This window comes from Pteropus alecto, unplaced genomic scaffold (assembly GCF_000325575.1).
Source record: "Pteropus alecto unplaced genomic scaffold, ASM32557v1 scaffold7, whole genome shotgun sequence".
Lineage (NCBI taxonomy): Eukaryota > Metazoa > Chordata > Mammalia > Chiroptera > Pteropodidae > Pteropus > Pteropus alecto.
Window position 1 is genome coordinate 28870449 of NW_006494614.1, and position 23926 is coordinate 28894374.

Genomic DNA, 23926 nt, shown 5'->3' on the forward strand with positions numbered 1-23926 from the left:
ACTCCCCACCTCTGGCAACAACTGATCTGTATTCTATATCTTTGAGCTTGGTTTTTCTTTTTTATTTTTTTTAATTCCACATATAAATGATATTATACTGTATATATCTTTGCTTAACTTATTGAACTTAATGTAACACCCTCAGGGGCCATTCATGTCACAAATGGCAAGATTTCATCCTTTTTAATGGCTGAGTAATATTTCATTATATATGTGTGTGTGTGTGTGTGTGTGTGTGTGTGTGTATATATTACATATATATATATATTACATCTTTATCCATTCTTCCATCGATTGACATTTAAATTGTTTCCATATTTTGTCTTTTGTAAATAATGCTGCAAAGAACATGAAGATGCAGAGATCTTTACAAGTTGGCATTTCATTTTTCTTCAGATAAATACCCAAAAGTGGATCATATGATAGTTATTTTTTTAATTTTTCGAAGACCCTCTAACTGTTTTTCATAGAGGCTGCACCAATTTACAATCCCACCAATTGTATGCAAGGGTTCCATTTTGTCCACATCTTCATCAACATTTGTTATCCTTGCCTTTTGATAATTTCCATTCTTACAGCAGTGAGATAGTATCTAATTCTAATATAAATTTACATTTCTCTGATTATTAGTGATGTTGAGCATCTTTTCATGAACTCGTTGGCTATCTGTAGGTCTTTGGGGAAATATGTTTTCAGATCCCCTGCTCATTTTTTGTTGTTGTTGTTTTGTTTTTGCTATTGAGTTTTAAGAGTACTTTTAATACTTTGGAATTTAACTCCTTATCAGATATATATCATTTGCAGATACTTTTTCCCATTCAGTGGATTGCCTTTTCATTTTGTTGATGGTTACCTTTACTGTGCAGAAGCTTTTTAGTTTGCTGCGGTCCCACTTGTTTATTTCGCTTTTGTTTTCTTTGCTTTTGGTGTCGAATTAAAAAAAAAAAATCGTTGCCAAGACTAATGTTAAGGAGCTTACTGACTCTTTTCTTCTAGAAGTTTTATGGTTTCAGGTCTTACATTCAAGTATTTAATCAATTTTGAATTAATGTTTGTGAGTAGTATATGATTGTGGTCCAGTTTCATTCTTTTGCATGTGGTATCAAGTTTCCCAGTACCATTTATTGAAGAGACTGTTCTTTCCCCATTGTATATACGTGACTCCTTTGTCATAAATTCATTACACATATATACATGGATTTATTTCCAGTCTTATTCTTTTCCATTCATATGTAAATCTGCTTTTATGTGTAGATCCTACTGTAGCTTTGTTAGTATGGTTTGAAATCAGGGAGCATGATGCCTCCAGCTTTGCTCTTGTTTCTCAAGATTGCTTTGGCTATTCAGAGTCTTTTGTGGTTCCATGCAGATTGTAGGATTGTTTGTTCTGTTCCTGTGAGAAATGCTATTGGAATTTTGATTATGGATTGCGTAGAATCTGAAGATTGCTTTAGGAATTATGGACATTTTAACAATATTAATTCAATCCACAAGCATGGAATATGTTTTTATTTATTTGTATTTTCTTCAAATTTTTTTCCATCAATGTCTTATAGTTTTTATGTACAGATCTTTCCTTGGTTAAATTATTTCTAGGTATTTTATCCTTTTTGTTGCAATTATAAATGGGATTGTTTTCTTAATTTCTCTTTTTGACAGTTTCTTGTTAAAGTATAGAAATACAACGAATTTCTTATATTGAATATTTATTCTTCAACTTTACTGATTAATTTACTAGTTCTAACTTTTTTTTGTTTTTTAATTTTTAAAATTTTAATTTAAAACTTTAGAGTTTTTAAATTTGTAATATCAAGGCATTTGCAGTTTAACTTATTTCTTTTGAGTTTGGATGCCTTTTATTTCTTTTTCATGCCTAATTGCTGTGTCTACAAGTTACAATACTATGTCGAATTAAAATGATAAGATTGGGAAGTGTTGTCTTGTTCCTGGTCTTAGAGGAAAAGCCTTCAGCTTTTCATCATTGAAGGTGTGTTAGCTGTAGGCTTCTCATCTATGGCCTTAATTATATTGGATATGTTCCCTCTATACCAATGTCATTGATAGTTTATATCTTAAATGGACATCGAACTTTGTCAAATGCTTTGTCAAAAGCATTTGTCAAAAGCATTTGACAAAGTTCGATGTCTCTTTAAGATATAAACTATCAATGAGGTGGTGATCATATGATTTTTATCTTTCATTTTGTTAATGTGGTGTATCTCATTGATTGATTTGTGGATATTGAAACATCCTTGCATTCCGGGAATAAATTCCATGTGATTATGTTGGATAATTCTTTTAATGTACTGTTGTATTCTCTTTGTTAATATTTTCTTGAAACTTTTTGCATCTGTGCTTCTCAGGGATATTGGCCTGTAATTTTCCAATATTTTGAGGTTCTTGTCTGGTTTTGGTATCAGGATAATATGGCCTCATAAAATGAAATTAAATGTGTTTTCTCCTTTTTTTTTTTGGAAGATTGACAAGCATTGGTACTAATTCTTTTTTGAATGTTCTGTGGAATTTACCAGTGAACACTGGTCCTGGACTTCTGTTTTTTGGGAAGTTTTTAATTATTTATTCAGTCTCTTTACTAGTAATTGGTCTGTTTAGATTTACTATTTTTTCATGATTAGATCTTGGTAGGTTGTATGTTTCTAGGAATTTTTTCATTTCTTATAGGTTTTCCAGTTTGTTGGCACATAATTATTCATATTACTCTTATATGATCCTTTTTTATTTCTGTGATATCAGTTGTAACATCTCTTTCATTTTCAAAAGTTTTTTTATTTAATTCCTCTCTCTTTTTTTTAATTGATTAGTGTAGCTAAGGTTTACCAATTTTGTTTATCTTTTCAAATAACCTGCTTTTGGTTTCATTTATCTTTTTACTTACTTTTTACTCTCTAATTTATTTCTGCTCTGATTTTTGTTATTTTCTTTCTTCTACTAACTTTGAGATTTGTTTGTTCTTTTTCTAGTTCCTTCAGGTGTATAAGTTATGTTGTTTATTTGAGATTTTATTGTTGTTTGTTTCTTACTGTAGGCATTTATCACTATAAACTTCTCTCTTAGAAGTGCTTTTGCTGCATTCCATCAGTTTTGGTATGTTCTTACTCCTATTTTCACTTGTCTCAAGGTATTTTTTAATTTCCCTTTTAATTTCTTTGTTGAGCCATTGGTTATTCAGTAGCATGTTATTTAATTTCCACATGTTAGTAAATTTTCTATTTTTCTTTTTTTAGTTAATTTTTAGTTTTATACCATTGTTTTCTAAAAAGTTTCTTGATATTTCAACCTTAAATTTGTTAAGACTTGTTTTTCTGGAGAACATTTTAAGTGAATTTGAGAATGTGTAATCTGCTGCTTTTGAATGGAATGTTCTGTATATATCTTTCAAGTCCATCAAGTCTAACATGTCCTTTAAGGCAAATATTTCCTTATTGATTTTCTGTCTGGATGATGTGTCATATTCATTGATGTAAATGGGATAGTAAAGACCCCTACTATTAATATAGTTTTGATAATTTCTCCCTTTAGGTCTGTTAATATTTGCTTTATATATTTTTGTAATCCTATGTTGTATGAATAAATATTTATAAATGTTATATCCTATTGTTGGATTGACCCATTTATCATTATGTAATGCCCTTATCTGTCCCTTATTACTGTCCTTGTTTAAAAGTCATTTTTGTTTGATGTAAGTATAGCTACTCATCTTTCTTTGTTTTACATTTGCATGGAATATTTTTACCACTCTTTTTCTTTTAGTGTGTGTATGTCCGTATATCTGAGGTGAGTCTGTTGTGGGCAGCATATAGATGGGTATTGTGCTTGTGTTTCTTTTTTTTTTAAGTCCATTTAGCCACCCTGTGTCTTTTGATTGGAACACTGAGTCCATTTACACTTGAAGTAATTATTGATAGTTATGTACTTATTGCCATTTTGTTCATTGATTTCTGGCTATTTTATAGTTCTTCTGTTTCTTTCTTTGTTTCTTGCTCTCTTCCTTTGTGGTTTGATGACTTTCTTTAGTGGTATATTTGATTCCTTCCTCATCTTTTGTGTATCTCCAATTGGTTTTTCCTTTGATGTCACCCAGAGACTCTCATATAGCAACTTATATTTTAACAGTCTATTTTAATTTGATAGCTACTTAAGTTTGAACACAGTCTAAAGCTCTGCATTTTACTCTATCGCCTAAATTCTATATTTTTAATGTCTCATTTTGCATCATTTTATTCCTTAACTAACATACTTACAGTTATTTTCACTATTTTTGTCTTTTAATCTTTCTACTAGTTTTAGAAGTGATTAAACTAATACTTTTACTAAATATTTCCCATTACAAATGATATTTACACTTTTATAAATTTTCTTTGTTCTAAAAGTCTATTTATATTTCTTGTAAGGCTGTCTTAGTAGTGACAAACTCCTTTAGCTTTTGGTTGCCTGGAAAACTATACTTTGATTCTGATGATAATAACTTTGCCAGGTACAGTATTCTTGGTTGGAAGCTCTTGTCTGTCAGCCCTTTCAATATATTGTGCCACTCCCTTCTTTCCTACAAAGTTTGTTGCAAATCTGCAGTTGGTTTTATGTTTTATGGGGGTTCCCTTGTAATTAACAAGTTGTTCTTCTCTTGCTGCTTCTGAGATTCTTTCCTTGTCTTGAACCTTTGACATTTTAATTATAATGTGCCTTAGTGAGTATCTCTTTGGGTTTCTCTTTGGAGCTCCCTGGGTGTCCTGGATCTCAATGTCTCTGTCGTCCCAAGTTAGGGAAATTTTCAGCCATTATTTCTTCATGTAAGTTTTCTGCCTTCTGTTCTACTTCTCTCTTCTCCTTCTGCGACTCCTATAATGCAAATGTCAGTCTGTTTGATGTTTTTCCATACATCTTTTGAGCTAACTTTACTTTTTTTATTTCTTATTTCTTTTTGCTTCTCCGATTGAGTTCCTTTCTCTGTCTTCAAGAGTACTTATCCTTTCTTCTGCTTCATCTTGACTGATTTTTAACCCATCTAGTCTGTTTTTCAGTGCTGTTACTGTATTCTTCATCTCTGTGACTTCTGTTTGGTACTTAATATTTTCTGTTTCTTTTGTTGAAGTTTTCACTGTATTTATCTATTCTCTTGAGCTTGGTGAGCATTTTTATGACCATTACATTGTACACTTAATCAGGTAAATTACTTTTTTCCACTTTATCAAGGTTTCTTACTGATGTTTTCTTTTGCCTTTTATTTAAAACATAATCCTCTGTTTCTTCATTTTGTTTGACTTCTTGTGTTAGTTTCTATGCATTAGATGAAACATCCACCTCTCTGTCTTCTCGGGTTGGCCTCGTGTAGATGAACCTTATCATTCAACCTTGCTTTAGCTCTTGATTGTCTCTCAACTCTTTGTAACTGTTCAAGCAGCTTATTTTATTTTTAATATTACACCATAGCTTAAAGTGAGCCAAGACCAGTCAGTGTTCCAAAGGGGAAGTTCTCATTCAGCACTAGAATCAGGCTGGTTGGAAGCCAGACCCTTAGGCAGCAGCTTTTAAATAATGCATATATATATATATTGTTTGGTAGGACTGCAGGCTAAGTGCAGGTAACATGGAGGGATCTGGTTGCAGCCACACAAATCTGGGCTTCAGACTAGCGTATGAGCTCCTTTCTGGGAGATAAGAGTGAGCTGTAATGAGTCAAAGGGAGAGTGCAAAATGGCATCCTCTGGCCTGTGTTCCCTGAGAATACCTCTCTAGCTTCTAGATATATATCGAACCTGAAGCCTGCCCTTATGTCAAGAGCTTCAGGAAGAGTAGGTAGACCTTTTTCATAGAAAGGCTAGGTCTATTTCAGTCTACTGTCTGTGCAGTGCCCTAGGGAAGGTAGTCTGCCAAGAACTGTCTCTGATTGTTATAGTTTTGTGAGACCCAGGAACACATGGTCCCCTGGCCACCAGAGCTAGGTGATCAAGGTATATTCCTTGGTGGCAGCTGCAAAAAACAATGCACCTAATATAAAAACTGGGGGCATCAGATATGTATAAGAGCTCTCCTCTAAGAAATGCTAGTATTCTGGAGCCAGACAGAGGAAGAGTGTGAGGATAATGCCTGCCCTCTAAAGTCTCAGGGAAGCTTTATAGTCAAACATTAGATGTGTGTTTAATTAGAAACCTGTCCCTCAGGCTGCAGCTATAATGTTAAGCTAGTAGGCCTCTTTTTTTTTTTTTTTTTTTTCCCATCTCCTTATATCTCTGTGCTGCATTTGGAGTAATTTCTTTAGTGTCTAGTTATCTCTTAAGCTGTCTTGTCTTTAGATTGGTCCATTAATTGAGTTTTAAATTTCACCAATTTTATTTTTTCATTTCAAAATATTCTATTTTATTTTTAAAATCTGTTTATCATTGTTAATTTTTTATTTCATATCTATGATCTTTTTGTTTTTATATTTTACATCTAGAACATTATAAAATATACTTATTTTATATTCTTTATGGATAATTTCAAGATCTTAAAACTTTGGTCTATATGTATTTGTTTGGTTAATAGTTCTTAAAAGTATTTAACCTTTCATACTTCCAAAGCATATTGGGATAATTTGGTATTATTTTTTTCAGAGCACAAATAAAGTTTAATGTTTCCTTTTTTAAAAAATTGGAGATTGTTACGTTAGCTTCAAAACGAATGGTAGTAGTAGAAATAGTAATACAAATGACAAGGTTAATAATAACAATACATGTCATTGCATAGCAGTTATATTTGCCTATATAACTGATTATCTCCCTTAAAGTAACCCTTTTGTCAATGTTACTTTGTTCATTAGGAAAAAGACTTGATTGAAAAACAATTTACTATTTATGGCCATGCCTCCCTGAACATGCCCAATCTCGGCCAATCTCGGAAGCTAAGCAGGGTCAGGCCTGGTTAGTACTTGAATGGGAGACCACCTAGGAATATCAGGTGCTGTAGGCAATAAAAAAAAAAAAATTACTATATTTGGAGACATAACTCTACTGATTAATTCCTGTTAATGTCAGATTTATGCACTAAGAATATTAAAAAATTGTAATCAGACCTTCGAATTTCTTTAGTGAATTTTGAAAATGAGTGTGTTTTGCCTTTGCCTAAAATAAAGAAAAAGACAGACACTATTCTCAATTATGGAAGTGAAATATTTTCCACTGGGTTATTTTGGTTTAGCTAATAAGAATTACATCTTAATTTGATAAATTATTCTTTTCCTTTTTCCACTATATTAAATTCATCTATGTGGATATGAATTTTATTAACTGACTAAGATGAAGTAATAGGTATAGTATTTGATGAGTTAAAACAGATGTTTATATAAGAGGAAATTAGATATAATTATGATTTTATAATATTAATATTGTAATTATTTTAGATTGACATGATGGAAAAGGCAGGTATTTATGATATTAAATTAGTAGGTTTAAGATACATTTTTATCAGAAAAGTTCCCCAATTTCAGCTGAGATTTTTTTTAAAAAATCTTCAGCTTTTTTTTTATTCATTATTTCTAGCAATAGCAATGTACCAAGAAAAGCACTCACATTCAGTATAATCATTTTCTTTCACACATGATCCATCTTTAATAATAGAAAATTTTGGAGACTCGTGAAGAAAAATATCAAACACCTTTGGTTAAATTATAAAAAATAACTCTAGTGACTATGCTTCTTAATGCCCATAAAGGAAACAAGAAAAAATGAATGGTTTCAATAGCTTTTGCTTTCTGATTATTCAGGGAAAGTGCTCAAACTATTTGGCAAATGCCTTACAGAGATCAGGGAACATTACCCCTCTTAAGCTTCATCTAAAGTGAGTATGGTGCCATAATATGCTGAAATTTAATTTCTCTTTAATGTACTTTGTAAGTTCAGTTCCTTCTTTCAAATAATTTCTCAAATAACCTTCTTTCAGTAAAAGCCATGCCACATAATCCACCTCTCTTCAACCTAAGTATGAAATAGAGGTCTTAGTAGTAAGCATGAAGAAAATAGAAACAAAGACTTAATAACTTTTCACCTCTGAGGTTTACTCACCCCAGTCATTTTAGTTCATCTTCTGTGTATGTTATTAGTGTTTGCACACATCTCATGGGTCATATTTTGTGGAAAAGCCAAATTATTCCATTGGTATTCAACAGATTATAATAGTAACAAAAGCAAAATCTATAAATTACTCACATTAACATTCAGAAGTTAATGTGTTTACCAAGTCAAAAATTTAATCTTCTTAAGACTGTGGTCCATGGTACTTTCACTGAGACTTGCTTGTCATTGTTGTAAATCTTGATTATCTGTTATTTTTTTCCTATCCTGGGCAATTTCAAGTTCTCATTTTTTGTACTACTCTCTCAAAAGTGTCTGTTATGTTGAAAAATATTTTAATTTCCTAATTTATTTGGTGTTTGTAACCATAGTGTCATGGTAAGAGGAGCCTGATATATAAAAAATAAATGATAATATGGCTTTCAAATTTATATCATCAACTTAAGTGATCCTCCATTCATAGAAAATAGTGTTACCTCCTTTGATGACACTGGTTATATTTGATGGTTTTTAAACTTTAAACCAGAGATTACTGACCCATTAACTCCACTAATTAGGCTAAAACCTAATTCGCATGTTCTTTAAGGACTTTGCCCTTGAGTTACTCATGTACTTTAACATTTCACTAATCATTTAAATTGTCCTTCTCAAGTAAGGTAACTAAAACAAAACAAGCTACTATCATAATATTCTGACTGGTGCAAAAAACAAGGCATGCCCCTCAAACGCAATACATCATTCTTCATGCATAAGTGTTGTTACTTTTTCAGCCAGTATTACATTTGACAATTTTTTTTTAAATGTGATTCTTTGTATGTTAAATGACCATGCTTCTGATAAGTTTTAGACAGATTTAACAGTACTAGTTTTTTATAATAGCCAAATTTATTTTCATTTTTGCTGTTAAAGGACCATGCTTTTTCAATTTTGTGTTACTTGAAAATTGTTAAACCTATGCTTGACCATTTACAAGATACTGATTAAATCCCACAGATCTGAATGATATTTGATTTGAAATTTTTATCTCCTTTTTCTGTTATTCCATTGTTCAATACCAAGTTTGTAATAAATAGTCTTTTAGTTTAATTCTAGAGCCCATTGTTGCTCATTCTTTAAACAATAGTGTGATTTTGAGGGATAGTAAAAAGTTTTGTATTTACATTCTAAATCTAATCAACTAATATTTTATTGGAATCTGTTGAGAAAGATTCTGTTATATTTGAGGTTAGCAGAAAAAAAATTAAGATCAATTAGTGATATTTACTATAGCTGTGCAACTAAGGAAACTTTTGTTGCATATCAGCCAGTCACTGTGTCTAAGTGAGTGTTCCTGAATTTTTGAAACCAGAACTCACAGTAAGAAGTCTTTTATTTCATGACCTAGCGTGCACAAGCACACACGCACACACACGCAATTGTGATAGACTGAATACCTTCCAAAAATTTTCACATCTTAATAATCCTGGAAACTGTAAAGATATTGCCTTACATGGTAGTAGAGACTTTGCAGATGTAGTTAACTTAAGGATTTTGAGATGAAAAGAACATGCTGGATATCTAAGAGGGCCCAGTGTAATCACAAGTGTTCTCATAAAATGAAGGTAGGAGGATCAGAGTTAGCAAAAGTAAATATAAAGACAGAATGAGGATATGTGAGGTGGAAATAGAAGTTAGAGTGATATGCTTTAAAGATGGAAGAAGGAACCGTAAACTAAGGGATGCAAGCAGCCTCTAGAAGCTAGAAAAGGCAAGAAAGCATTTCTCCTCTGAAGTTTCAGAAGAAATGTAGTTCTGCTGACACACTGATGTAGACTTCAGACCTTGAGAACTATGAGAATAAATTTGTATTGTTTTAAGCCACGAAGTTTGTGGTAATGTGTTATAGCAGCAATAGGAAACTAATACAATAATATATAACTGAAACTAACGTTTTATCAAATGATACTAGGTGTGTGTGTGTGTGTGTCTGTGTGTGTGCCCGCGCGCGCGCGCACACATACTTATCAAACCTTACCATATCCAATGCTCTTTGATATTATTATGCTGTAATATGACATTCTGATTCACTTTTAAAGTGTCAGTTGAAATGCAATAAATTGATGTCACTACCTGTATTGGGTCTTGACCTACATTTTGACACACCAATGATCTAAGACCTGCACTTTAAAAACATGCAGTGCCAGTTGGGCACTAGACTAAATGGGGGGATCACTTTGTAAATTATATAAATGTCTAACCACTATCCACTGCGCTGTACACTTGAATCTAATATAAAATAATATCGAATGTCAACTCTTAATTGAAAAATAAAAATAATTTAAAAATTAAAATATAGGTTTAAATCTATTTTATTTTTATTTTTATTTTATTTTTGTTTATTACTGGATTCTGAGATTTGTTATGTCTTTAATCTTACATTCTTAAGTTCTACCACTTTTAAAAAGTGGTACACTTCTTTTTACAATTTTTAATTCTTAGCATTCAGTATTCTTGCCTATTAAAAGTGGACTTTTTAAGATTGCATATCTCATTTTGAAAACAAATTGGCTATAAATGTAAATATTCTGGATTGAGTCACTAGGTCCAAAGGATGCATTTACTTATTAAAAAATAGTTTAAAGTATTAGCACAGAAGCCGAGCTATAAAATGACTAGATAGTGTTAAACAAAGAGATCATGAATCTTAAAATCCTAGATCATATGTTTTAGTGAGAAGTAAAAACTGCTTTTTTTTCTAGATATTTTAAATTATTTTTAGCTTTTAGTTGCATTTTACCTCTATTACAACTTAGATCAGCTATCTACTTGGGCTCAGCTATAGTTTTATTGATGTTTCTTTTGTTCTTGTCTATGTTATTGTGGGAAAACAACTTGTTTAATGTTCTTTGATTTCCATAATAATATGAGGAGCATCTAATCTTTAATTTTGTATTTGTTTTTAATAATGAATATAATATTTTTTATTTTATTAGTAAACATTTTTTTATCAAATAGCTACCACAGAGAGTCTGAAGGGTTGAAAAATACTCTAAAAATAAAATATATCTTTTCATGATTTAATAAGTATATTGTTTTTAACTGGCATTAAAATTTAGTTTGTTCTAGTACTACCAAAACCTTCTTGGGTTAATGATTTATTATCTGATTCTAGTTAGTTGACTGAACCAGATGCAATATGTGGGATAATAAAAAAAATTGTAATCTTAAGTATTCTAGGGGCAATTATAAAATTTAAGAAGAGTTACTTTAGGGTTCATAAATGCAACATGTGCATACAGTGTATAAAAGAAAGGGGTATAATGAAAACATCTTTTAGTTATGGCAACACTGTTGCCCATAACGATGATGCTTGATCACATATTAATTTATAGAAGAGGTTACAGACAAAATATGATATCAAAAAATGTCAATTTCAGTAACTATGCAAATTTAACTGAGTTTCTATGTGATTTCTTACTTGCTAATACAGAAAGAAAATATTGCATTTCTGAAGGCACTTAAAAAAGTCACTTACAAATGTTTTTAGTTCCTAGGAGGTGGATGATTATGTGATAAAAAAGTTAACTGTGGAAATTGGTGGCCAGACATTTATCTATTTATTTTATTGTAAATGAGTCAGGTTACTTTCCTGGTCAGTTTCTAAGTTCAGTTGATTGGTTTTTTTTTTTTTTTTAATTAATGATATTTTCAAATTGATCTATATTTTGCCTTGGTGCAAGAGGAATTTTAGTCGGTGCAAATGCATAAATGTAGGAAGTTCAGAAACAAAAGAAATAAGATGTAGTCAAGAAAAAGATTTTAGAAATATGACTAAGCCTAACATGGATTAGTTAACAATACGTACACACATATATTTATATCTACATATGATAAAGTTATACTTAGATAAATATACAGCAGTAAGTATAAACTTGAGATGAATTTTGGGGTAGGAAATGTCCAAAAGAGGAAAAATGTATCTATTTTATCCTGTAGTCTGCAGATCAATTTCTTCCTCCTTTTTTTCTTTTTTTTTAGAAATAAGATCGTCTGTTTAATGCTTGGTATGAATTTGAAATGCACAAAACAAAAGAGAAGATACACAAACATATATTTTTTAAATATGCCAGAAAGGAAGTTCAAAACAATGTTCTGGAACATCTATATATGTAACATGAATTAATACCATAACCTCATAAAATAAAGGTCAATAAAGAACTTGTTTTCCTTTCTGTGAAAGAAAACCTCTGTCACATTTGGCGTGTTTGGCCTAATTGGTTTTGCTCATAAGAGAAAGAAGAAATTAAGTATTACTTAAAACAAAAATATAGATTCTATAACCAAAAAATCTATTTTTGCTAGAGAGAATTGGACGCCTTCCAGAAACTTTTGCCTAGAGTCTTTTAGGAGCATAAGAAATAGCAATATTATATTTTGACTAAAATTTTGTAAATGAAGTACGATTATAAAATGGTGATTGAAATACTTATTCACTGAATTAATCCAATTTCTTTTCACTTTTTAAAATTGCCTTAAACTGCTTTAATGACTTTTTATTTTACTCATAGTCTTTCAGAATGTTTTGAAGTTTTCAATAAGTCTCCCTGACTTAGGCTTTGAATTTAACTAATTATATTAAAGAGAAAATATATTTCATTTCTAGTACCACTGTATGCAGAATAATTAAACTATTTGATGTTAATTTATACCTATAATTCAGTTTTAAAATTAATTATGATTACTATATCTCAAACTGAGTTACATTTTCAAACAGTAAACCAAACATTGATTCTAGCTGATATTAGGTTCCAACTTCTGTGTCCAAAGCATTTTTCTTAGACATTTTTTAGAACAGCTAATGTTTTCTAAATGTATTTTAGTCATTTGTCTCCTCTATAATACTATGCATATGTTGTGAAAGGGTGCTGTTCATCTTTGGATCATAGCAACTGAATTTCATTGGAGCTTAGAAAAAGAACATATACCTTGGCTGGGTGTTGGTTGGGAGAACTAACATCAGCCTTGAGAGGATACTGAAGTCTTGACATCAGCCTTGAGAGAGCATCCTCCAGAGTCAGTGATATATGTTGCCTCTCATTATACCCTGAAGGGCTTTATTCAGGATTAGGAGGATTCATAGCTTGTTGAACTCTAAAAGAGCTAATTTAATGGATTGGTGTTAAATTGGAAGAAGGCTCTAAATTGAGGCAAGATAATTTTATCAGTGAAGTTAGATGGGAATGTCAATATCATTCTCACAAAATTTGCAAGACAAACTAGTATAGATAAACTCGAATAATGGGCTGCATCTGGCTGATTCTTTCAATTAAAAATTTTAACAGCCAATTTCAAATTGTCAATGATGTTATTACTTCTGAACATTTAGCAATACATGTGAGATAATTCTAGAGGTCTCCGTTGACTATAAGCTAAAGTGTGTCAAGGGTGGGACAGCTTGTCTTAGCTGATGTTTATGAACCTTTCCACCCAGAACCAATAACATGATAATTATTTTCTCTCCACTGATTTAAAAAATATTAAAAATAAAACTGTTGACAGTTTTAAAAGCTACAGTTTAAGAGGAATGTTAGCAACCTAGAAGTAATCAGAACGAGAGTCCAGGATGGTGACAAGTGCAAAAATTGGTTTGACTTAGAAAACAAATGATGGAAATGTATTAACTTAAAAATACATGTGTGTGTTTAATAGTTAAAAGGTTATGATAATAAAGAGATACTAAAGTTCTATGTGACTTGAGAGAGCAAAAATAGCAGTTCATAGAAGTTTAAAGTTTTAGATTTCAACTTTATGTGGAGAGCTTTGTAAGAAATAGGGGTTCCCTGGATTAGAATAAGTTCCTTTTTTAGAGGGAAAGCAGGTCTATTTTTCTGTCTGCTAACCATTCCTTGATATAATACAATTCAAAATATAAAGTGAATACCTAGTATTCTAATAAGAAGCCCCAGAAAATAAGATTTTTAGCAAAATTGATTATAAAGACATTTAGGAATATAGATATAATAGTTAGCTATCTGCTTAATAATATAAAACTAATTTGAATACAGAAATATAGTGGTTTTCTTCTACTTATTTCATATATATAATGTCTAATCAGAGTCTTGACATTGGCATCTTCATTAACCAATTTTGGGCCATCTAAAAGCTTTCCTTAACACATCATTTTTATTTTCATGTAAGTTATTTGTGATACAGTGCTTTTTGAATCTCTCTGTGATGCTCTAATTGGAATTGTCATCCCAAATCATAGATACCTTTTTATAAAGCATTAAAACTTTTCTAACATTTGCCCTCTAAGCAGATTAAACATAGTAAATGCTTTTAAGTGATCTTTAAAAGATTGTTCACATAGCCAATTGTGATATCAAATTCCCCAAAATAATTATACATGTGCTCAATTTTTATTGTCTCCTTCCTTTTTTAACCAGTATTACTAGATGATCTATAAGCATCTCAAGCTAGCATGCATTGATGGAAGTCTTTATAGACAAATGTATCTTCCACAAACAGTAATTTTTTGTTTAAAATTAGGCCATTGACAAAGTCCCATGAAATATGAGAGTTTGAAAGACAGATGTTTAAGGCATATCTCTATTTACAGATAGAAATTGGCAGGAGAAAAGATGAGAATCAACTTAAAACCAGATAGATACAGCATTTCCATTTCATAACCTTCCTTCTGATTTTTTTCTTAGAAACATGGTATGAATTACCATTACCCTCCTCACATATCCCCCAATTCCCTTCCTAGATTAGAAAATTAAAGTCCAGTTCCCTAGTGATGACTACGGGGCCTCCACTCTCAGAGTCATTTAAACTCTTCTACCTCAGATCATGTTGCACTCCTGGCACACTTACCTAGTAAATGTTACCATGAGCTTTTGCTCTTTCTGATGTAAGTGTGTGTTTTCCTACATCCCTGTCTTTACTTGTGATTAAGGCAGACCATTTAACTTGTTGTCCAAACCTGAACAGTTTTGAGAGTGAAAGGAGGTACTACTAAAAGTAAAAGTAATGGTGTAAATTTGGACTCTCCAAGGCAAACAGGTAAGGAAGATTACATTCATGATATTCTTCCTTCTTGACCTACTCCCTTCTCCTTTTCAAATCCCAGCCATCCTTCAAAGCCCAACTGAACAAACACCTCTTCTCTAATAATTTGCAGCTTAGGAAATCAGACATTAAATGTGTCAAAAAGTGAAGCAAAAATAGTCACTTCTAGTCTGAAGTACTCTTTCTAATGTATGGAAATGTTATATTAATAATTTTATCACTGGAAAACTGAACAATTATTGTCATTCTGATCTTCTCAATTAATTGCATCTTTTGTAGTTTCGCAAAATTCTATGACTACTTTCACAAAATTTAGGGACAAAGCTTCCCCTCCCCCAAAGAGACAACAACATATACATATATCCACTTTGAAAATCTCTCTCCTATTTTTAAAACTCTTTACCATGGTCTACAAAACCTGTATTAGTTTTCTAAACCGTCTATTTCAGACCTCATTTGCTTCTACTTTCTACTTTATTCCCTGTGCACAAGCCACACTAGCTTTTTTTCTTTTCCTCAAACATGCCAAAATTATCCTGTCTGAAGATATTTTCTCTTATTTTTCACTTTGCTTGCAATAGCGCTCCCACCTGCCCACTCTCCCTCCAATCTGTGCGGTTGAGCACATTTTCATTACTCAGCACTAAGCTCAGAGATGCCCCGACCACCCTATCCAAATAATGCTCTATTTCTTCTTGTTCTTCCTACCCTTTCTTTTTTTTTCTTTTATTGCACTTATGATGTAAAATTATATAGAAGTTTTTGCATCATTTTATTACTTGTCCCCTTCCACTAGAATCTAAGCTCAGTGAGCAGACTGTTTTTAGTTACTGCTATATCCCACACTGGACCAGTTCTTCTAAGGCAAAGGGCCTCAGTAAACATTGCTGTGTGAATATATATGCCCAGGAATTAACTCCTATAACTTTTCTTCTGACCTCTGTCACCAGAATTTATTATATATAGATGCCTTATCTCTCCATGTCTACAATGAGCTCTCCAAGGTCAGGAGCTCCCCAGAACTCACAGCACAGACTCTTTACATAAAGGCGCATTTAAAGTATTTATTACTTAAATAAATTAACATATGTTAGTGACTCTTTAGAGCAGAACCATCAATGTAATCTTTCCAGATACTTAATTTTCAGAAAAATCCAGTTTATTTCAAAAGGGGAATGGTAGCGGATTCTTAAAGAAGTGATAGATTTCCTCTTAACAGAGTTGGCCTGTCGAATAAAAGTAATCCACTGTTAATCTGTGCTGGCCCTGAGAGAGATTCCTTTACAGGTGAGTTCCAGCTCAACACCTATTGTCATCACCAGTGGGGTCTTTAAGATGTGGGTTGCTCTACCCTTGGGTTATTCCTCTTTGCAGAAACCTTCCCTTAGGAATTAAGGCCTGATTAGAATTCTTGTGAACTTGTACGTTTTCTGGTACCTTTCATTTAGCTCGCTAAGGAGAGTTTCTTGGTCACTAAAAGCCATTGTATTCCTGTCAGCTACTTTCTCTAATATCTGACAGTGAGGCAAACAGCAAAATATCCTGCAGGTCAGAATCCTGCCTCCGGCCTCGACTTCACTTATTTTTATGATGTGGGATAAGATATGATTACTAATTGTGGACTTAACAGTTATCATGAGCCAATGTTTGAGTCAATCCATTTTTTAAGATTTTTGTCTGGTTCGTTAAAAAATCCTTCATTTCCTTTAAAAAAAGTGAGAACCTATTATAGATCATAAATGAGAAAATCTCAGCACATTGTGGATAATCAATATATGTTGTTTTTTGTCTTTTTTTGTTTTTTTCCCCACAGAGCCTTAACTAGCAACGTTAGCACCAGGGGCAAGACAGCTAAATATATATGGTGATCACTTCAAAATAAACCGTGTGTGTGTGTGTGTGTGTGTGTGTGTGTGTGTTTTGTAGTTGAAGAAGTGGCAGGCAGTTGCAGCCCTCCTGTCGCTGACCTGTGTTCTCTAGATACATTCATCATTTCTGGCAGCCACAGCCATGTACATGTTTGCTGTTGGGCTAACAGTGGCAGAGAGGGAGCTATGCTGAGAAGAGATTGGATTAAAACTCTGCAGACTCTAATGTAATTTTTATATCCATCCTCTATAGGTGCTCTGGGATAAAAACTAGTTCTTTAAACTATTATGATTCTACTTTTCCTTTCTGTTTATGCAGTATCCATAGATGCTTGTTGCCTTCTGATAAAAAAAAGGGTGAGTCTAAACCCCATTAAACATAGGTAGGTGCCGCTGAAAGGTTTTCAGATGATACGATGAAATTAACACTTATCAGTGTTACTGAGGGAGAAGTTCCTCATCTGGAAGAGATATTTGCTGGGCAATATGAGGCAAAATGTGCATCAACAAATATGAGATGTTATGAGGAGCCCAAGTCCAGGTCCTTAGCTCTTCCTTCCGTATTCTTCCTTGACATTATTTTCTGAAAAGTCAAAGAAAAAATTTGAAGAAGGGCTTTCCACACACAAAAGGAATATTTTAGTAGCTCTAGTGTCATATGCCCAAATGCAGATCCCTGTTAAACAATAGTGGTTGAAACTTAGTTACAAAAATGGCTCAAGTACACCCTTTTCTGATGGGCTCTCTTACACGTGTCCAGCATCTCTAGTGCTGGATTTGTATTTTCTAGTCCTGATAGACTACTCAGTAGGTCTATAATGACAAAACAGAGGTGAGCTTCTTAGGAAAAAAATATGTTTATAAAATTAGAATTGATTTACTACAACTTTAGTCTTTTCAGTGTAATTGATTTCTTTGAAAATTCAAAGATATCCTTACTCCCCACTCCCATCCTTTTGTCAAGTGTATAAGAAAAGCTTTCCTCTTAGACATTATTAAATATATTTTTGCTGAAACAGAGTGAAGGAAAGAAAGGAAAAACAATAATGTGATAAGACATTATAATCTCCAAAAGATCAAATTTTTATGTATTTCATTCTTCCTGGCAAGTGTTCATTAAGTAACAGAAAGCTTAACTGTTTATTTGGTTAAAACGATTAATATAAAAGTATGTAGAGATTATACATTTTATTAACATTTAGATGTGTTCTAAGAATCCTCATTTAAGTATACTCTGACCTAATTCGCCTCCCCATCTCTCTCTCTCTCTCACATACACAACACGCACAAGATACTACAGAAAAATACACTCCCTGTTTAATAAGATCTATGTAATCTAACATTCTGATGGAAGTTGCTATCAATATGAATAATATAATATCAAATATTTATGATATTATTTAGAAGATGCTACAGTTAAGATTCTATGGAGCAAACTTCTCTGCGTTGCTGGCTGTGTACAGTCGAGATGAATACATTTGATCTGAACCTTGGTAAGAAAAACAAAGATCCACAGTGGTCTGAAAGAGGACAGTGATTTCAGAGAAAGGTGAGGATTTTCTCTTTTAGTGATTGCAAAATAGTGTCTGCAAAGGGAATGGCAGAAGATGAAACTGCAAGCTAAGCCAGTACCATATTAAAAAGGTCTGTAGTGCTATGTTGAAATTGTTGAATTTTAGTTAAATATCACCAGAGGCTTTTAAACAGGAAGTAATATGATCTGGAAACCCTTTTCAGAAAGCTAAAAGTGGCAACAATATATATTCTTCTGCTCATGGCATTTATTGACCTTGAGTCTATGCTGTAAATTTGGATGCCCTTTCACACTGATACCAGGTATATTCTAGTCAGTGGTTAGCCACTTTATGGTGTTTGCTTTTCAGTCTGGTTGCCTGATGAGCAGCGTAATGCATTTGTTCAAAGCAGAGTTTTTATATTATATCTTCAAGGGCCAAATTGATTTGTCTGCTGCTATTGCATTTCCAGTAGGCAGCATCTCTACAATTCTGCAGGAACTTCTTCAGCAGCTTTTTGTGGCCTTTCTGTTGTTCTTGTTTTTTCCTTCTGGCTGTAGTCAGCATTCCGGGTCAGAGCTGTTTTGGTGTCCTATTGCCGTCTCTTCTACAAACATGTCTGGTTGCACATGAAGTCTCCCCCAAATTGATATTCCAACTCTAAATTTTCTTTCAGACCAGCATTTGGCCTGTTGATCCCTGCCAGCTGGGATTCACTAGTATTTGCTTTTCCATTATTGGTTGGCAGTGACAACTTGCCCTTTAAGCACCATGAGGCTCAGAAGCAATTCTGGAAATATCTCTTGGGTTAAAGATGACTTTCCTGAAATCCTCTTAGACAGCTCACTTGTTGTCTTCACTTCTTAATTGGTTCATAGGTTTCTTTTCAGCATACCTTTCTTCCCAGCCCCGATTCTGAATTTAAAAAATATCTGTCTCAGGCTTCATGAAACCTTTTTATCCTTGAGGATGCTTCTTCTTGAAATGGAAAGAGAATACAGGTACCCTGAGAGCTAGCATGCTAAGTAAAGTGATTCATAAACTATTTTCCATTACCCACATTATTGCCAAACATCTTTCATTTGGCTTATTGCTTTTGTCAGCATGTACTCAGAACAATTTAAATATTTCTTAAATCTAGACTACTGAGACTTTTTGGAAATAGGCCTCGTCTTTTGCATTAGTGAAAATTTTTCAAAGGAATTAGTTCCAGGTAGTCTAAACATTGGATTTCTTGGAAGAGCATAATAAATGCCATAATTTGTAGTGGAATAGTTAAAATGATGAATTATCACCTTATTAGATCACCAGCATCCATGGCCTTGGGAATTCTATAGTCATACAGTTCTCAGTACTTGAGAAGGGTTATTTAATACTATATATCATTTCTGCAATAGTAAATATAACTATGCATAGAAAACACTCAGCACAGGGCTGGATAAATACTGGTAGACATACTATTCATATTTCTAAATTCAAAATTTTGTAGATGAGAAGTTCACTGCCAATTATATTTTTTTCTCTTTGTAGATCTAGTTCTGGAAGCTTGCAAGAGGTTTTTCTTACTGTGTTTGCTTACTTGCTTGCTTTTTTATACTTAAAGTTCAGAGACTTTAATGAGATATACATCAAAGTGTTTTTTTCTCTTCGAGTCAGGGTGGAATTAGTTGAGCCCTTATAATCTGCAGGGTGTAATTTTTTTCTATTAGTTGTTAATTTTTGTTGTTGTTCTTCCTTATGTTGTTCTCTCCATGTGGAATTTTTATTATTTACATATTAGCTTTCCTGGATCTATCCTTCATATCTGTGTTATTTACTTTGTGATCATAATCTATTCATGTACTTTTCTTTGCTTTTAATATTTCTCGACATCCTCTCCATAATTTAATCTACCGAATTGTTGTTTTGATTAGAGTTCCTCTAGGAAAAGACAGGGTGGCAGGATTTAATTATGTGAAGTTTATTTGTAAGGAGATCTCTGAATCTCTGGTAGAGGATTAAGGAAATAGATTTTAAAAAAATTTTAAAAAAAACAACATATAATGTGCATTCTCAAACAAGTTAAACCTGTGGGCAACTGAACATTATCCCACTGGGGAACTCTGAGAAAGAAGAAGATGCAAGTCACCCTATCTTAGGATTGAACACGCTGGGGTATTTGTAAGCCAACTCTCCCCAGTCACTAGCTGAGAGCTGCTTCTAGAGGAGGGTAGTTCCCTGACATTTCCTCCCTGCTGCGTGCACAGGTGGGGCTCTCTCTCATGACTAGACCAAGCCATCTCGGCAAAAAGATGAATAAATGCTGTTTGCATGAAGATGGTAAGGCAGGGGGACATGGGCAGAGGACCAACAGCATCTGTCACTATTTGTTTCAGTGGATGTTGGGAAATATAATTAATAACAAAATCTTCTTTTTCACAAAGGTAGGATAGGAGAAAGACATTTTTATTACTGAATAAGCATTAAACCAGAATGTGATGGACATCACAGGCAATCCACCAAGAGATTATGAAGACCGAAAGAAATCTCACTCTTTAGCCAAGCAGATACAACTCATTACATACTTGTTCTCAACATAAACAATAACGAGTCCTCCAGTAAGTCCTCCTTGAGAGCACCATTGGTCATGCAGTTCATCCTAATTTATCTGGTTACTGGGGGGTGACCATCAGTGTTAGCTAATGGCTTCATTCAAGGGAAAACCAAACTTCTCATGTCTTTATGACAGGAAGCAGTTTTGCAATTAGAGCAAGTCATTTCCCAAAATTAGGCTCCTACCTTCCCACAGAAACTGGGAGATGGGGGTTATCTATCCTGATGCTTACATTTCAAAGAGATGTCTTCCATGTGTCTGAGAAAGACATTTCTAAGTCATAAAGCTGACAAAAGGCCTATCTGTCTTCAAAAGGATTTATATACATTCAAAGAGAGAACTTACTTACAATCAAGTTTTTGAAAACTAAGTACTCTGAGGAAAAAAAGAAGGAGGGAAATATCTTCTCTTGTTTTCATCAGGGAGAATTAAGCCTCTTATTTTGAATTTTTATTTGCTCTTACCTTGGAAATCATGTTTTCTAAAACCGTAAAATTTTTGTACCTACATTTTATCTCAACTGCTTCCTAAAATGTGTTTGTCGAAGTGTTCATTTTTCACTTCCAGCAATTCATTTGGCAGTGTTCAAATGGCATGTGTTTGGATGTTCTGCTTGACTTTCTTGTCTATGGCTGCTAGTATTGCATGTTGTTTTTATTTGTGAGCTTAGATATGATTGTTGAAATCAAGTAGTGAAGTCCTTTAAATAGTAGGTGCGAGAAAGGGATTTTCACCCCTGTGGACCCCTGGTCCCTTTTTTTCCTGATTTCTCCCAGCCTCAAATGTAGGACATGCTTAACTTTCATCTTGGTTTCTTCTCAGTTTCCATTTTGAGGTCAGGGAGAACTGTTACATGCACATGTCCTTTGCCCACAATGTTCATAGATCTCTGAGTGCCAGGTTCTTCCCAGGATCCATTTCCCTCTTTCTGGATCCACTGGGCTCCAATACCATTCTATAAGTGCTTTCACATCCCTATAACAATTCCCTCTACTGAACCTGAACAGAGCCCCTTTACATTCATTTCCATCTGGGAAGGAAGAGACTAGAGAAGCATATTTAGATAATTTGTGATTCCACACTGTTCTGTTCCTACAAAATAAATGTTTGTGAGTATCTTAATTACTAAGCAAATGACTTTTAAATAATTAAATGTGAAGACACAGGCCTTTCATATGTTTATTCAGGAGGATGACTAGTAAATCTCCCTATGGATTCCATTTGGTCAAGATTGATTACCTTCTTCTCCTTGAGTAATGAAATAACCCATTTATTCTTTTTTCTTTCTTTCTTTTTTTTTTACTTTTTTTTAAGTTTATTGGGGGAACATTGGTTAATACAATTACATAATTTTAAGGTATACATTATCATTTCACATCTGTATATTCTATTGTGTGTTTCCCACCCAGAGTCCAGTTTCCTTCAGCTACCATATATTTGACCTCCTTTACCCTGTGTACCTCTTCCCTCCTCCCCCATCCCCAACCCTCTGGTAACCACTAGTCCATTGGCCATATCCCTGCGTCTTTGTTTGTCCTGTTCATTTGTTGCTTTTAGGTTTACATCTACATATAAGTGATTTTCAACTTTTTCAGTATGGCTTATTTTGCTTATTAGCATGATTATCTCGAGGTTGTCACAAATGGCAGTATTTCATCTCTTCTTATGGCTAATATTACATTGTATATATGTACCACAGCTTCTTTAGCCAATCGTCTACTGTAGGACACTTTGGTTGCTTCCATGTCCTGGCCACTGTGAACAGTGCTGCTATGAACATCAGTGTTCAAATATCTTTTTGGATATGGGTTTTCAAGTCTTTGGGGTAAATATTCAGCTGAGAGGTTGCTGGATCATATGCTAGATCCATTCTTAGTTTTCTGAGGAACCTCCACACTGTTTTCTATAGTGGTTGTATCAATTTGCAGTCCCACCAGCAGTGTATGAGGTTTCCACATCCTCACCAACATTTGTTATTGCTTGTTCTGGTGATTAGAGCTATTCTAACAAGCGTAAGATAGTATCTCATTGTGGTTTTGATTTGCATTTCCCTAATAGCTAGCGATGTTGAGAGATTTTTTATATATTTCTTGGCCATTTATATGTCCTCTAGGGAGAAGTGTCTGTTCAGGTCCTCTGCTCATTTTTTGATTGGATCATTTGTTTTTTTGTTGTTGTTGTTGTTATTGAGTTGTATGAGTTCTTTGTATATTTTGGATATTAGGCCCTTATCGAGGGCGTTCCTTGCAAATATATTTTCCCATTTGGATGGTTGTTTCTTTACCTTGTTGATTTCTTTTGCTGAGCAGAAGTGTTTTAGTTTGATGTAGTCCCATTCATTTACTTTACTTTCCTTTTTTTGAAGTCAAATTCATAAAATCCTTTTTAAGTCCAAGGTCCTTGAGTTTAGGTCCTATGTTTTCTTCTATGCGTATTATTAATTCTGGTCTTATATTCAGGTCCTTAATTCATTTTGAGTTAATTTTGGTGAGTGGTGATAGATAACAGTCTAGTTTCATTCTTTTGCAGATGGCCTTCTAAGTTTCCAGCACCATTTATTGAAGAGGCTTTCCTTCTCTACTGTATGCTTTTGGCTTTTTGGTCGAAAATTATTTGCCTATATAAATATGGGTTTATTTCTGGACTTTCGATTCTGTTCCACTGGTCTGCGTGTCTGTTTTGCTGCCAATACCATGCCGTTTTGATTACTGTCGCTTTACAGTATGATTTCAAGTCGAGCAGAGTGATGCCTCCAGCCCATTCTTTTTTCTCTGGATGGCTTTGGCAATTCGGGGTCTTTTTTGCTTCCGTACAAATCTGATGATTTTGTGTTTT

General features: G+C 33.3%; 1 protein-coding gene and 1 pseudogene across 2 annotated transcripts in view; both read left to right on the plus strand.

The window, feature by feature from the left end:
* Positions 1-23926, plus strand: part of KHDRBS2 (KH RNA binding domain containing, signal transduction associated 2) — a 498248-nt gene that overhangs the window by 212630 nt on the left and 261692 nt on the right. The window lies entirely within an intron of this gene.
* On the plus strand, positions 6848-6966 carry LOC112474975 (annotated as a pseudogene).